Source organism: Phocoena sinus, chromosome 2, assembly GCF_008692025.1.
Source record: "Phocoena sinus isolate mPhoSin1 chromosome 2, mPhoSin1.pri, whole genome shotgun sequence".
NCBI classification, from domain to species: domain Eukaryota; kingdom Metazoa; phylum Chordata; class Mammalia; order Artiodactyla; family Phocoenidae; genus Phocoena; species Phocoena sinus.
The window spans coordinates 31,628,064-31,645,584 of NC_045764.1; the positions used below are offsets into that span (position 1 = coordinate 31,628,064).

Genomic DNA, 17,521 nt, shown 5'->3' on the forward strand with positions numbered 1-17,521 from the left:
TTGTAAAATATAATAATGGATATTATGAACAACTTAACACTAATAATTGTGACATTTTTTACAAAATGAACAAATTACTGAAACACAATTTAGCAAAACTGACACTAGAAGAAAGAAAATGTCCAAGTTGTCATGTATCTACTAAAGAAATTGAATCTGTAATTTAAAATTCTCTTTCCTCTTCTCAAATAACTTCAGACCCCAGTGGCTTCCCAATTGAATTCTTCCAAATACAGAAGCAAAACCAAAAACGAAAACAAACAGCAACAACAAAACACCAGTATTACCCAAAATCTTCCAGGGAACATAAAAAGAGGACACTTTAAATGGCCACCAAATACCTTGATATCAAAACCTGACCTTGAAATATGGTCAGGTTTTATATGAAAATAAAATTAAAGGCAAATCACTTTTAAACACAGTTGCAAAGAAGCTATAAAAATTATCAAATCAAACAAGTTATATATAAAAATTAAGTCATATGACAATTCAGTTGAATTTAGTCCAGAATGCAAGGATGGTTTAACATTAAAAAAATCCATCATATAACTGAACATATTACTGAAATAAAAGGAAAATATTCTATGACTATTTAATGAGATGCAGAAAAAGTATTTGATAAATTCAACACCCACTCATGATAAAAACTTGCAGCAAACTAAAAATAAAAGGGAATGTTCTGACTCATATAGAGTATTCACCAAAAAGCTGACAGAAATTAGCATAACTTAAAGTAAGATACTGAAAGATCTGCCCCTAAGTGGGGAATCACTGAAGTGGGGTTTGCAATCAGTGCAAAGAGGGAAAAATACACTCTCATTATTCATAGTCAACATGATTATGCCTCTGCAAAATGTAAAAGAACCTGCAAATTAATTATTAGAATAACTGAATTTAACAAAGTTGCTGGATCCAAGGAAAATATATAAGAAACAATCATGTTTATACACACTCATGAAAAGCAATTACAACAGAAAAAAAAAATTTAAATACCACTTATAATAGCAACAACAGGAAATACTAAAACAATACTCAAATATCCTGGAAGAAATCTAACAAAAGATGTATATTCAAAACTACAAAATGTATCAAGAGAAATTAAAATAGAACAAAAGAGAGGGAAATTACATGTTCATGTATGGGAAGACCTAATATTATAAAGATTTCACCTCCCTCTGAATAGATCTATGATTCAAAGGACTCACATCAAAATCTCAACAAGGTTCTATGTGCAAATGTCTACACGGAAATTGACAGAAAGATTCCAAATTTTATACGGAAATGCAAAGAACCGAACAAAGCAGGAGAATCTTGAATAACAAAACTGAAGAACTTAAAATCAGCAGAAGTAACACTTATTATAAAAGCACAGTAATTAAAGTATTGTGGTATTGGTACCAGGACAAACAGTGGAAATGAATAGAAACTCACATACATACAGTAATTTCATTTACAAAAAAGTGACACTGAAGTGTGCTGTGATCATGCCATGGAGGGTGGAATCTATCTCCCCACCTAAAATCGGTTCAGATGTAGAGACTGTTGACACCACACACATATCAACATATGAACTAAAAACAGAGTTACCATATGATCCTGCAATCCCATTCCAGGACATATATCCAGAGAATACTCAAATTTGACAAGATACATGCACCCCAATGTTCATAGCAGCATTATTTACAAAAGCCAAGACATGGAAGCAACCTAAATGTCCACTGACAGATGAATGGATAAAGAAGATGTAAGATATATATATTCTATTCTATTCTATATTATATATATTATAGAATATTACTCAGCCATGAAAAAGAATGAAATCATGCCATTTGCAGCAACATGGATAGACACAGAGATTGTCATATTAAGTGAAGCAAGTCAGACAGAGAAAGACAAATAAGATATCACTTATATGTGGAATCTCAAAAAAAATGATACAAATGATACAAAACAGACCCACAGACATAGAAAACAAACGTATTGTTACCAAAGAGGAAACAGGGGCAGGGGATAAATTAGTTATTTGGGATTAACATATACACACTGCTATATATAAAATAGATAACAAACAAGGACCTACTATATAGCACAGGGAACTACACTCAATATTTTGTAATAACCTATAAGGGAAAAGAATCTGAAAAAGAATATATATATAAAACTGAATCACTGGGCTGTACACCTGAAACTAACATGACACTGTAAGTCAATTATACTTCAATTTTTACAAAAAAGAAGGTATGAAGAGATTAATTACTTACATACTGGTCTTTCTGGGGAGAACGTGGCAGGAACAAAAGCCTGTCCAAAAATGGCGTGAGTGGCTTGACAGAAAGTGGGATTGAGTGCCCTGGTGGTTAGGGAGTGAGGCCATGGAAGAGTTTGCACACAGGGGCTGAGGCTTCTGTGGTTTGAACCTCCCACCAGCAGCACACAAGGTTGTGGGCAAGCTTTGTTATCAGCTTGCCCAGATGTAGGGCAGAAGGAAAGGGAGGAGATGGGGTTTGAGAGCTGTCAGTAGGCAAACACCAGAAATGGAATCAGACCTTTATTAGAGAGAGCAGTGGGGTAATTAATGGTGCCAGATTAACCAGGTACCCATTAGGAGGAAAATGAATCGGGACATCTACCTCACACCATACATAAAAAATGGACTCCAGGTGGATTGTAGACCTAAAAGGGAAAGTTCAAACAATAAAGCTTCTAGAAGCTAACATAGGAGAATGTCTTCATGCTTTGGGGGTACAAATAGATTCCATAAACAGAGCACAAAAAGCAATTATCTTAAAGGCAAAGATTCATAAGCTACTCCTCTTTATCGAAAGATACCTCTGAAGGAGAGAAACAGGGTGAGAAAACATTTGCATTTCATACATACATCCAACAAAGGTGTCAGGTATCGAACACATAAAGAATCCTACACAGCACAAAGATAAAGAAAACCCAACAGGAAAACGAGCAAAAGACAGGAGCTTCGCAAAAGAAGACATCCAAGAGAACAATAAAAATATTCAAAAAAGGGTACTGAAATTAGTCTTCAGTCAAATGCAAATGAAAACCAAAGAATCCCACTCTACATCCACCAGAATTAAAATTAAGATGACTGACAACCCAGTGATTAGCAAGGATGTGGAACAAATGAAACTCTTAGCCTTGCTGGTGTGAGTGTATTTGTTCCAACCACTTGGGAAATCTGATTGGTAGTGCTCACTAAAATATAAACATAATCCATATCCCATGATCCACCAATTCCATCCCTGGCAGATACACAACAGAAATGCAACCAGATGCACACCAAACGTATAAGGATGTTCTCAGCAACAACGATGACCAAAAACTGGGAAAGATCCAAATGTCCAGCAAAAGCAGAATGGATACATTTTTATACATTTATACAATGTAAAACTATCTGACAGTGACAATCAAGGAACTACTGCACATGCAACAACTATGAATGATTGTCGTTGAGTGAAAGAAGATATCACAAAGGAGTACATGTGGTAGAAATTCATTTATGAAAACTGCAAAAATATTTGGTGATAGGATTCAGTTCCCTTTGGGTATTGGAGGTTGCGGCTGGGAGGGGACACTGGGGTGGGGGCGGTTCTTGAGTTCTGGTGATGCTTTCCCTCTTCGTCTGGGTGGTAGTTACACAGATGTGTTCAGTTTGAGAAAATTCATGGCAGTAAACACTTAGAATATTTGTACTTCTCTGTCTGTTATATTTCAACTAAAGAGCTTATTTAAAAAAAATGTTCTATATATAAAACAGATAAGCCACAAGGACCTACTGTATAGCACAGGGAACTAGAGTCGATATCTTGGAATAACCTATAATGAAAAGGAATATGAAAAAGAATATATATATATTTATATATGGCTGAATCACTTTGCTGTACACCTGAAACTAACACAACGCTGTAAATCAACTATATTTCAATAAATAAATTTAAAAAATAAAAACATGTTCTGAAGGGCAGAAAACTAGCCTCCAGTATGACAGACACTAGGGAACAATCTCTTCACAGAAACTGTACCATATTGTAATACAGCTTTTCTTGTCCTGAAATTGCAAATGGAATAAAATCTACTAGTGCCTACTTTTTAAAATATGTTATGGCCTATAACATGCACACTGCACAATTCAAAACAAACGCTTTAAAAAGGTGAATCTCCAAAGCCTCCCCCTCCCCACTTTCAGTCATTTCTGTTCATAAGTCCAGTTGGTCGTTACAGGGTGTGGACCGTCATAGTGAAGGAGGGGACACAATCGGGATGAGACTAGAGAAGGTACCATATCATGGGCAGGGGCAGGTCTTTCAAGGTTTTTCTTCAGATTCCACCTGGGGCTCTGCCTGCTGCCCTAACTTCTGTGGGTCAGGCTTCCCAGTGCCTGCTCTAGAGCCCCTGGTGCACTGCAGGGTGAAGGGCACTTGGGGAGGGTCCCCAGGCTGGGTCACTTTAGGTAGCCCAGCATCTGGGAGGAGGATCAGCCAGCTTTCCCAACACACGCACGCACAGGCATACACAGAGACATACACACAGAGACACACACATACACGCATACACACGTACACACAGAGACATACACACACATACACACACACACACACACACACATACACATACACACAGAGACATACACACATACACAAACACACTCCATCCTAGAGAGCAGCCTCCCACCTGGGCAAGACTGGAAGAAGGACAGAGACAGTGACAATGACATTTGGGGGAGATAAACAGGAGAGCCTGGAAACCAAGTCCCAGAATGGTGGGAAGGCGGAAACTCAGAGCGTGGAGAATAACCCTATAGGGAGAACCTATATGCGCTCAGTGTCTCCTTGGTTGGCCCCATAGTAAGAGTCAGTGTTTACCAGATAGGTGCTGTGTCTCTTTCTCTTTTGTTTTTTAATTGTGGTCAAATAAACACTACATAAAACTTACCATCTAGACCACTGTTACGCATATACTTCATTAAGTCCATTCACACTGCTATACTACCATCACCCCCATCCATCCCCCATCTTGCAAAACTGAACCCTGTACTCCTTAAGTACTCATTGCCCCCCACCCCAAGTCCTTTATTGGATGAGAGAACAAAGAAGCTTCACGTCACAAAGCAATTTTCCATCAAAGCAGGGCTGGGCCTCAGGGGCTCTCTGGGTATCCTCCTGCCTTGGAGGAGTAACAATGACCTTGGGCAACCACAGCTGCAGGAGGTGGGATGCCTCCAGGTCCACCGGGGAGGCATGATGCATGCTCCCCTCACTACGCTGTGCCCAGCAGAGCCCAGCTCAGCTCTGCGTGTCTAAGACCTCATGTCCACGAGCCTATCTTCCGCTCTGGAAAGCAGGAATCAGGACATCTATCTTCAGAGTTGAAGGAGCTCTGATTCAGCCTGCTTCTACGGCTGTCTGGCACAGGGCAGAAGAGGGACGCTACTGCTGCTTCTGGATCAGCTGGGGAGGCGGAGGGAGGGAGGAATGAGCTGGCAGAGAGAAGGGAAATCACAGGCAAAGGGGGCCTGCCTCCCAGGCTGCCCTGTGCCCCCACAGAACCTCACGGAGGAACAGAGGCCAGCGGGGCTTGCAGAGCCCGACAGAGTCCTTGCAATGAACTTGGGCACGGCCAGGATGCTGCAAACTCCAGCCCAGCTTGCATACCCACTCCAACCCCCCAGAGGCTTGAGGGAAGGGAAGGAAGTTAGGATTTATCTCTAAGCTAATCGGTCTCCAAAGCTGTTTGATTTTTCTGATGTGAAATCTCACGGCATCAGAGGAGAGAGTAAATTTTCTTTGGCAACTGCCAGGTCTCAGCCTGGAACAGCTCCCGAGCTCTCCCACCACACTCTGGGCTGCAGGACCCAAAGCGGGGCTGGCAAGACAGAGTAGCGACAAAAAAACCAGACAAACATCCCAAGGAGCACCGCTTTTCCTCAGCCAGGGCTTGGGGAAGCCGCACAGATATGCCAGCACTGTCATGGCTGAAAATAATGTTGGGGGTCGTCCTTGGGGACGACTCTCAGAATCGACCTAAGATGAACCATATCCACTGTCCCAAAGCACAGTGGCCACGACTGGAGATATTCGTTCAAAAGATTAACGCAGGTGCCAGATGTATTTCCATCACGGGGATTCCTTTCTGCTATCCCAAGCTTAACTCTGCCTCCCAGAGAGAAGAGAGTCACAGCTGGAAATGCCTGGATTCTTCTCCCTCCAGAAAATCAGAAGCTCTCTCCACCAGCACCCAAGCCCCTCGCCCTCCTGGCTGCAACCTCACACCTACCTCTTCTCCCCACATCCCTGACCCACACCCAACATCCATTTTCCATCCTCACCGAAAAATACCTTGTTCCCTCTGTTCACACCCTTTCTCCTCTCCCCCGCTGCTTGGACAGTTTTCATGCAAAAGAAAAAGACTACATACACTTTGTCTTTTAAAATCCTCCTCTTGGGACTTCCCTGTTGGCGCAGTGGTTAAGAATCCGCCTGCCAGTGCAGGGGACACGGGTTCGAGTCCTGGTCCGGGAAGATTCCACATGCCGCGGAGCAACTAAGCCCATGCATCACAACTACTGAGCCTGTGCTCTAGAGCCCATGAGCCACAACTACTGAGTCCAAGAGCCACAACTACTGAAGCCCGTGCGCCTAGAGCCTGTGCTCCGCAACAAGAGAAGCCACTGCTCTGAGAAGCCCGCGCACCACAAGGAAGAGCAGCTCCCGCTCGCCGCAACTAGAGAAAGCCCGCGCCCAGCAACGAAGACCCAACGCAGCCAAAAATAAATAAATAAATTTGTAAAATCCTCCTCTGTCTCCCACCTGCCACCACCCGGCCATGGCCACTGAGAGTCCCGAGCCCATCCCTCCTGGTTTCTGCCCACTTTCAGGACTCTGCGGCTCCTCACCAAGTCCACCCCCAACCACGGTCTGACTCCCTGCTTCCACCCACCCCTCAAAAGTGCCTCCATCCCTCCTGAAGCAGGGATCCAACAATTCTTTCCCACCTCAAAGAAGTTCTTCTCTCTCCTAAGTTCCCACCTCTTGCCCCCTGCCAACCACTCCCTCTCTGGGAGGGACCCTCCCAACACTCTTCCCCCAGGGTCTCCCCTTGGGCCCCTCCTCCACCCCACAGCCTTCAATGCATCATCTCTCCCCAGGGCCACACGAAGCGTCACCAGGGCTCAGGGCTTCACCCCTGCACCCCACTTCCACATTCATCTCTGGCATCAGCCCCCTGGTGAAGCCCTGCCTGACGTTCTGCATGTCCGCCTAAACAGGACAGTCTGGGGCTTCCCTGGTGGCGCAGTGGTTGAGAGTCCGCCTGCCGATGCAGAGGACGCGGGTTCATGCCCCGGTCCGGGAAGATCCCACATGCCGCGGAGCGGCTGGGCCCGTGAGCCATGGCCACTGAACCTGCGCGTCCGGAGCCTGTGCTCCGCAACGGGAGAGTCCGCAACAGTGAGAGGCCAGCGTACCGCAAAAAACAAAACAAAACAAAGAACAACAACAACAAAAAAAAAAACAGGACTGTCTGGCCCCTGCTACCTCATCCTCTGGCTCCTGCGTCAGGGCCCCCCCGCCCCCCGGTCCTGCCCCGCCTCCCTCCTTCTCTCTTCCAGGAAAGCACATTCACCTTTCGAGATGTGCGGTCAAGACTCACCTCCTTCTGCACAACCGACTACACTGACAGGCCACCTTTCCCCAGGGTCCACTCGTCACCTCCCTTAACACTCAGGGTGCACGGCCGCCGAAGCACTGGACACATCCCCCGGAGGCTGATCACCAAAGCGGAGGTCAGGCGCTCCCTTTCACACCTCCTAGGAGGACCTCGCCAGGAGCTGAGTCTCAGATCTGAGCCCTGAGGCCAGGACACGGTCGACGACTTGGCCTTTCTTGTGAATGAGGGTCTCTGCCACAGATGGGCACAGGCAGGAGTGGCGGGGGCACTTCCAAGGACTAACCTTCACCTTGACAGCCCCCCTGAAGGGCTGGCATGCCACCCCCATTTTTCCCTACAGATGTGTAAACCGACTGAAGGAGATCACGTGACTGGTCCAAGATGAGTCTGCAGTAACCACAGATTGTATGAAAACACAACTCTTTGCAGGACAATCTGCCACAATGGGGGAGACCCCAGCTGCGTTGCTCGGGGAGACTTCAGGAATGTCTCCATAAACATAAACGCTGTTTATCAAGCAGTCCAAGACCAAGCTAGGGTGTAAGAACTGTTCTGACTTCAGGTAGCATTTCCTGGTGTATCTAGAAGCACGTATGGTAAAAATAAGTTTGGAAAATGATGTGTTAAGTGAATTAAATGAGTTGCTTTCTTGCAGGACTTGTCAAGGCCTTTAATACGGCACTCTGGGACCCAAGAGGGGGCGGGACACACAGTGTGTCCCAGCCCGACCTGAATGTGGGCTGCTATTTTCGGGACCATCTCCTGGGACTCCACAGAGCACAGTTGGAGAAGACCAACGTACACACTCATGTAATTAATTAGAACTGGATATAATTAACTGGATCTGAATATCATTAATAAAACATTACATACAGAAATGGCTAACTTCCTTTCATTTAATCACACGAATTATGTTGGACTCAACAGAGTGGCAGCTCGGAGCGCTATTTTCTTGACACATTTTTCATTTTTTAAAAAAGGTGTTGATGAAATTTTTCTCTCCTAACATGCAACTTAAAAAAAAAAAAATGGTGTCAGAGCAGACGTTTCCAAGTACTTGAGAACATACACACAAAGGCTGGAAAGCAGATCAGAATGGCTGCTCTTTGCTTCCTCCAAGGAAGGAAATGACAGCAGTGGGGAGCTTTTATGTGCTACTCCCTCCTCATCTGTGATGTGGTTCATTCTCACGACCATGCCCCCAAACCGTGAGTCCCCGCTTGACAGATGAGGAAAATGAGCTTCTGAAAGTGTGAGAAATCAGAGCTACACAGCGATCACAGGTTTCCTGAGCATCGACGATCCGTGGTGGACACGGTGAAGGGTCAGAACAAGTGGGTGAACAAGCCCACAAAGAGATCAGCGTTCACGCAGGAGAGCACAGGGCAGGCTTAAATGTGGCTTAAATGTCCAACTGAAGCTTCTGAAAAGGGAGCCTGTGAGCCCTGTCCATCGAGATGGACAGAAGCACATAGAAAAGAGAGCCAGAAAGAGCGCTGAAAAGACCACCTGCATGGACGCTGCTGCTGAAGGAACCCAGCCAGACCACTGTGCAAAGCCCGGCTCACTCAGCTGAGACGGAAACAACCCATGTCCACCGACAGATGATGGGATAGAGACAATGCAGTCTACACAGACAATGGAACAGGACCCAGCCTTTAAAAAGAAGGAGACCTTACCATTTGCAACAACACGGAGGGATCTGGAAGACATTATGCTAAGTGAAATACATCAGTCAGAGAAGGATGGAGCCTGCATTATTCCTCTTATGTGGGGCATCTGAAACAGTCAGTGGGACAGAGGTAGACAATAAAATGGGGGGGAGTGGAGGGGGGTATAAAGTGTCAAGTTTGCGAGATGAATCAGTTCTAGAGAGATACCACACAGCACAGCGCCTAGTTAACAGTAAGGGGTGCTATGTTCCTAAAAAAAATTTTTAAGAAGGTAGATCTCATGTGAAGTGTTTTTACTACAAAACAAACAAAAAAACAAAGGGATACAAGGAAACCTTCGGACACAATGGGTATGTTTATTGCCTGGATGGTGGTGATGGTCACACAAGTGGATACATCTGTCCAAGCTCAGCAAGATGTATACATGAATGACGTGCAGGTTTTTGGTAGACCAGTTATACCCCGATAAAGCTGGGGGAGAAAAAAGAAGTCCTGAGCGCTTCAATGAAGAGAGGAATCAGAACTGCGTGTAAAATGGTCAGCCCAGGAAGTCAGCAATTACAGTGAGTTAGAGGATTATTAGCCAATGCAAAGGAGCAAGACAGCCCTGCCAGAGGGACACGGGAGCAGTGTGGCGCACACACACGATGTAAGCAGTTCTTTGCAGGAAACCACCTTTAGCAGGAAGCCCCTTTCCTTGTCACTTTAGCAGAGCTATACTGTCACCAACCTTAAACTAGGCATCCCCAGGCTCTACTCATCTCCGGCCCAAGCACACCTTTCAAATCTTTTGACCACACAATACCTTGCCTAACTTGTCAGTTCTTTCCGTAGATCAAAGACGTAGAAATGAAGAATAAGGAATTAACAGATGACTAGATCTCTTCCCTAGCTTCCCCTTCAGTAATCACGTGAACAAACTGTGTGAACAAGTTGGCATCTAAAGATCACGAGGACTGACAAGCCTGCACACGGCGGGGAGGGCGACAACTCTGACCCCCCCATCTTCATGATTAACTGAGATCACGTCCCCTTTTTCCTCTTTAAAAACTTTCCTGGCCAAGCAGAATCTTCGGAGGTGGTTTCTGGGGGACACTGAGTCCACCGTCTCCCCAGATTGCCGGCATTCTGATTAAAGACAACTTTTTTTTTCTACCAACACTTGTGAGTCTGATTTTGTAAGCGGAGAGCAGTAGGACCCCATTCAATTCCACTGAGGTGTTCAACAGAACCTCTTCTTTCATCAACTTTTCAAACACAAGAGAAGCAGGGGTAGAGAGCAAGCTCACCAACAGCCATGAACACACTGTTCAGGCTTGAAAACCTCATCACCTTCTTCTTCTTATTATTGGCCCACTTTTTTCAATTATGTTGTTTTTTCCTTATTGATCTGAAAGAGTCCTTTTTTTTTTTTTTTTTTTTTTTTTGCGTTACGTGGGCCTCTCACTGTTGTGGCCTCTCCCGTTGCAGAGCACAGGCTCTGGACGCGCAGGCTCAACGGCCATGGCTCACGGGCCCAGCTGCTCCGCAACACGTGGGATCTTCCCAGACTGGAACACGAACCCGTGTCCCCTGCATCGGCAGGCGGACTCTCAATCACTGCGCCACCAGGGAAGCCCTGAAAGAGTTCTTTATACAGACAGAATACCAATCTCTTACAGAGAATGCATCACAGATATTTATTCCAGCTAGTAGTTTGCTTTAAACTTTACTGCCCCTTCTCTTAAAGAAGTTGCCAATATTAATGGTCTTTTATGATGTGTCTGTGCGCAAGTGTATGTCTTACCTTTTCCTACCTCAAGGGCATACAGAAAGTCTCTTCTATGTATTTTAACATCATGCCCTTCATTTACGTCTTGAGTCCTATTGGCATTGACCTGTGTGTATGCTGTGAGGTAGGGATCTCATTTGCTCTTTTCCCATGTGGACAACCGCTGTCCTGCATCCTTTCCCACCTGGACAATAACACATCTCTGCCATCACCTGGGTTCCCAGGCAGGTAAGCATCTTTTACAAGGCTCACTACCCTGTCCACCCATCCGATTCTGTCTCTCCTACTAAGATATCACAAACCTTAACCGTCACTTTCCATCAGGAACCTCACTCCCCCACTCTCATAGCAGCTCCACTTCGTGTTTTCTTTTAACGTCTGGTGACTGGGAATATCTCTGTCTTTCTCAGGATCTTACGTTTTAGGACCATTCTTGGCCAGATTTTACACAGCACTGGCATGTGTTTGTACTTGGGCGAGGGCATGCTGACATCCGAAGAGCCGGCCATTTTCACAAATGCAACATCTTCTAACTTCATGTAGTTTCTGAGACTTGCCCATGATTTAAACACAGCTTATTAATCTTTCCAACATTCCTTCAGGATGATCACTGAATTTATATAATTATGACTCACGCATTTTACAGATCAAGGCCCTGGTGGATAGATATCATAGCAATAGTGAGGCCTAGAATTTAATTCTCCCGGGGTGGGGGGGGGAACTAGAACACAGCCCCCAAATTTTACTATGAGTGGAAGCATATTCACAAAGTTATCCTGTGGAAGGACAGCAGGCACACTCTGAGGATTAGTATTCCGAAGTTACAGAACGGTTCCCTCGTGGTAGAAAAATAAATATACCCAGGTCTCTTCTCTCCGAAGATCTCTCCTCCCAGAGATTCATTCTGGCAAAACTGTCAGTTAAAAATATCCGTCTCATTGCCACTTTTCTCTCACAGAAGAAATATGCTTTTCTGCAGAGAACCCTGATGAGTATATTCACTTAAACGACGGTCCCGCCACACTGCAGATGGGTGAGTGCAACTGGCAAGAGAGCTTGGCCTCTCATCATTTGCAGCTGATTTTGATACTCTAATGATATTATGGGATGCGTAAATATTCCACTAGGTCTTTTCTGGGCTCAGAAGAAGGAAATAGCTTATACCCTAGAGGCACAAACAGAACTGCCCCATGGTATCCATCAGAATGCAATGACGATTCCAATTTCGTTAAGAAAACCCTCAAGAAGCCAATTTCATGGTGGAAAGTCCCTAGAAAGCAGATGGAGTGTGGTGGCTGCTAGACCCTGGGTTCCCAGAAGGCCAGAATTTCACCGTCATTTGTGAGACTACTTCTCCATCAGTAACATCTCTGTTAGGGAACCGTTGACCAAAGCCGCCCACCTTGGCCAGGAACGATGATAACCGCTTGCCTGAGTTGTCTCACAACAGGAGGTGCCGATAAAGAACACGGTGCTGCCACCGAAAACTAACGGGGAGAATTCGGGAGTGGCTGAAAGGAAGCAGGAGACGCCAGCCCATAATATGTCCTGACAACCTCCCAGAAACCCTCGCGCTGGAATCCATCTTGGCTGAGAGATGCACGCACCACCAGGAAGGACCCTGAGTCAGAGTGATTGGCCAGAGACAAGCCGGAAACTAACCCCATCACCATGAACCTGAGACTGCGAGCCACGTGGAGAGCAGTCCTCCTGGGTTCCCTTACCCTCTGCTCTCTGCCCGGGCGCCCCTTCCCAATAAAGTCTCCTGCTTTGTCAGCACGTGTGTCTCCTCGGACAGTTCATCTGCGAGTGTTAGACAAGAGCCCACTCTTGGGCCCCGGAAGGGGTCACCCTTCCTGCAACACCTTCACAAGCTATCCCTACTGTCAATTATAATAAAAATCTCCTCCCCTTCCAGAATCCCCCAAAATTCTTTAGCATTTTCGCAGCGGAGGGCGGTTGACGCATCTACTCTATTTAAGGCTGAAGTATGTTTACAACTCTAAGTGGAAAATCAAACCGGAAGGAAAAGGCTTTGCTGAGAGCACAAAAGTAAATTCACAAGCTTTGAAGACTGACAGCTGAGGAAATGTTCAGAAAAATACTCATTTATTCCTATGTCCAAACCCATTAAAAATCATACAACTCCTCTGAGGTTTCACCCTCCGCTTCCTTGGAGGGGGGCTGATTGTTCTATGTCCCTTAAATGCCTTGTGGCTGTGCCCCACTCGTACACTCTCAAAGCTGAGATGGGGGAGGGGGCAGGGCACAACCATTAAAAGAATGACAGAGCCGTGGAGGACATGACATAAAGCGGTTAGAACCAACTAGGCCCAAGATGGCAGAAGGTTCGACTTCTGATGGACCTTGGGCCTCGTTATATGCTCATTGTAATACGCTAGCTAAATGACACATCCACAGGTGCCATGAAAGTTCTGAGGCCGACCATAAAAGGCCGAAAAGTGGGTGGTGGTCTGATTCCTGGAAATCACTGCCCCTTCTTTTCCCACTCGTTAGCTATGAAATTACCCAGCCCATAAAAACTAATCACCCCATATTTCAGGGCCTCTCACCTTCTGAGATGAACCACACTCTGTCTATGGGGTGTGTATCTCTCTAAATAAACCCGCTTTCCCACTTAGTTCCCAGGGCAGAGCCCTCTTGCCTGTCTGCTTGTAGCCTTCACAAGCGTCCCACATTAATAAGTATACTTCTTACCTATCACTTTGCCTCTTGCTGAAGTCTTTCTGCATCGAGACATAAAGAACCTGAGCCTCCTTAAGTCCTGAGACCAGGTGTACAGTTTCAGCTGGGAAATTGTGGGTTCAAGACCCACCAGAGGTGTGACTGGGTTCGAGTCCCAATCTGAGATGTGCGGTTTCAAAGCCACCGTGGAACCCATCGAGGACATTTGGGACAAGAACACTCCCCAATTCGACGTGAGGGAATTCCTGCCCAAGCACAACACAGTGATTAGCACCACAGAGGCAGGGTAGATGCCGGATTAGCGAGTGGAATAAATGAAGCTGCCTTGCTTTACAAAACGATGGTCTCTCAGCAGCTCCAAGTAGCGAGGCCTGTGTTCTTCTGCTACCCCAGGGACAAAACGATGGCTTTGAACCATTGTCTAGACACTCCGGTATCCCATCTCCACTGGTGGTCGTCATCCTCCTCAGAATTCACACAGAGCTTCCCCGTTGGGGAATGCAGTTGCCCTCTCCTTTGGTTGTCCCAAAGCCACCCTACACACGACACTCTGGACGGCTGCCCAGGGCGGCTCCATGCAACTAGCAAATGCTCCTTCCCACTGTGGATGAAAAATGTTGCCTGCAGTAAGAGCAAACAAAGGATGCTGTGGCCATCAAGCCATCGGCCATTACCATAGCCCCCACTGTGAGCCCTGAGGGAACTTAGGATGAGAAAACACAGGATACTGGCCCCAGAGAGCTGAGGTGCACATCAAAGGAATGATGTCAGTGAGCCCAGACTCTTGCATCTTCCCATACATAGAAAAGCACTGAATTCCTTAACTTGACATATCTGGTTTTCTTTGGTTACGAGTAATCTTTTGATGTTCCAACTACATGATTTTGTTGCAAAAACTTCTGTATGTCCTGTCTCCCCCTTCCTTGCCTCTTCAGGGCAGTCACTTAGAGCTACCTGAGATGCTGTGCCTGGGCTTGAAGTCCTCATAAAGTCCGCCAAATGAAACATAATTCTTAACCTTTAGGTTGTGTTTTTTTTTTTCAGTCGACACCATGGATGCATAAGAACCCATGGAATCCACCAGAAGCTGGGACCTGCTCTGGTCATCATGCTCACAATGCCTGGCTCGGCCTCCTAACCCCTAATGACATTCTCTTCTTCAGACATACTCCAACCCATATACCAGCTTCCCTACTACCCAGCCACAGGGGTGTCTTTGGCCCCAGAAGAAGAGGCCAGCACCTTCAGCCCAGAACCCATATCCTACAAACCTCCCCTGTACCAGGTGCTTGCCTGGCACCTGGCCTACAGACCTGTGCAAATCTGCTCGTACAGGCCCTCCAGGGCAAGAGGAAGCCAAGAGCCCACCGTGGATCAGTGGGATGAGGGCCACAGGACAGCTTCACCCACAGGGTGGCAGCGACTCGGGGCCGCCCCTCACCCCTAGTAAGCTTAAGAGGGCTCTTAGTGGGCTTCTCTGGTGGCGCAGTGGTTAAGAATCCACCTGCCAATGCAGGAGACATGGGTTCAAGCCAAGGTCTGGGAAGATCCCACGTGCCACGGAGCAACTAAGCCTGTGTGCCACAACTACTGAGCCTGTGCTCTAGAGCTCACGAGCCACAACTACTGAGCCTGTGTGCCACAACTACTAAGCCCATGTGCCTAGAGCCTATGCTCCGCAACAAGAGAAGCCACCGCAATGAGAAGCCTGCGCACCACAACAAAGAGTAGCCCCCGCTCGCCGCAACTAAAGAAAAGCCTGTGCGCAGCAATGAGGACCCAATGCAGCCAAAAATAAATAAATAATAAATTGATTGATTTTAAAAAAGAGTGCTCTTTGTAATCAGAGTTAAAGTCTCCTACTCGGCATCCTGGCATTTCAAAACAGTGGACTTCTCGTAGACCAGTAATAGAGGACTGCACTGTTGGTGATGTGTATCTACTTTCAATCTGAACAGGAATCTGGTGGGAGTTACACAAATAAATCCTGGAATCCATTGAAAGCAGCACTTTTGCCCCTTTCCTGTTTACCCATTTCTGTCCCCCTCAAACCTTAAACACCTAATTATAGGAATGAGATCATAAAGCAATTGAAACTAACTCCTGACTTAGGCTCTCCTGAACGTGTACCATGCCTTGCCTAACCTGTTGATTTTTTCCTAGACAGAAAGAAGTAAGAATGAAGAATGAAGTAGTTAAAGAATGACTAGCTGGGACCTCCCTTGCAGTCCAGTGGTTAAGACTTCCCCTTCCAATGCAGGGGGTGCAGGTTCCATCCCTGGTCAGGCAGCTAAGATCCCACATGCCTCACAGCCAAAAAACCAAAACATAAAACAGAAGCAATACTGTAACAAATTCAATGAAGACTTTAAAAATGGTCCACATCAAAAAGATCTTTTAAAAAAAAGAATAACTAGCCCTCTACCCCCGCAGTAGCCCTGCAGGCAGATCACGTGGGCAAGGCAACATCTGAAGAGTCGCCAGACCACACACAATGGAGAATGATGCAGAACGGAACCTCTTGCCTCGATGATTCACTAAGATTCTTTCCCCCATTTTTCCCTTTAAAAATTGTCCTGGCTGATTAGAATCTCCGGAGTTGGTCTCTGGACATGAGCCCACGATCTCCTCAGATTGCACCTTTCCTTTCTACTGACACTTGCCTCTCGAATGACTGGCTTTTGAGTGGTGAGCACCCGGACCGGAGTTTGGTAATACCATGAGGACTGTGGTTTACAGAAGCATAGTATAATGAGGAGGGGATGTCGTGTGTGCACTGGGGAGCCTGGGGGAGGCATCACTTCCGGGCAACTGAGAAATAAAATTCATATTTACGGCAAGACCAGAAAAATCTAAACCAAAAATTTTCTCTGCCCTTTGGCCTCCTCTCTCCCCTCACTGTGCACTGTGTGTCTGCACTGTGCATTGACCATCAGGGGACCATCAACCTCCCCCATCACAGAAGTACCTGCTCGAGCACGAAAGGCAACACTCCCCTAGCATCAATGGGACAAGGCCTTAAAAGATAACACTCTTCTTGATCTCGTAAGGGGTCACAATGACGCTTAGATCTGGATCATGTAAACTGTCAATAAGAAGTCATTTGATGTGCAGCCCTCCATCTCAAGAAACTTATATAACTGTGCCTTGACTTCCAACGGACAGAACAGTTCTCAGAGCTTTCTGAGATGTGCTTCCTGGGTTATAATCCTCCAATGGGGCTTGAACAAAATTTTCCATCTCTTTCCTAGAATGACTGATTAATTTTTCGTGGACACAACGTGTAAGTGCCCAGCAGTGGGCCCAGGGCTCAACGGCCCTTGACTGTGAATCAGACCCCAGCTTCAGATGCTCTGTGCTCAGATTAGTACTGATTATACAGACCCAGCTCCCCAGGAGGTGAAGAATTAGGACAGCTGCCCAGCCCCCTCCGCAGGGCAGCGTCCCTCCAGTAAAACAGCCCCGTTTCACACACGTCAGAAGCAAAACCTCACGCCATGCAAGGTTACCTCTTATTTCTTACCGAAAACTAGCGGTTTGGTAAGGTCCCGAAAACCCTCCTGATGATGCAATCTTTCTGGAATAAAACAGAAGAAAAGAGAGGAATTTACTTTGGTTTCAGGAATGATAAGGGCGCACCTATAGAGCATAGAAATTTAAATGAGTGAGAGGCTTTGAATACCTGGGAAAG

At 46.1% G+C, this 17,521-nt stretch overlaps 1 protein-coding gene across 3 annotated transcripts in view; it reads right to left on the minus strand.

The window, feature by feature from the left end:
- Positions 1-17,521, minus strand: part of APBA2 (amyloid beta precursor protein binding family A member 2) — a 194,118-nt gene that overhangs the window by 87,001 nt on the left and 89,596 nt on the right. For all 3 annotated transcript variants that reach the window (XM_032622808.1, XM_032622809.1, XM_032622807.1), the window contains one exon: positions 17,354-17,407. The gene's annotated coding sequence lies outside the window, so the exon portion shown is untranslated. The remainder of the gene's footprint in view (positions 1-17,353; positions 17,408-17,521) is intronic.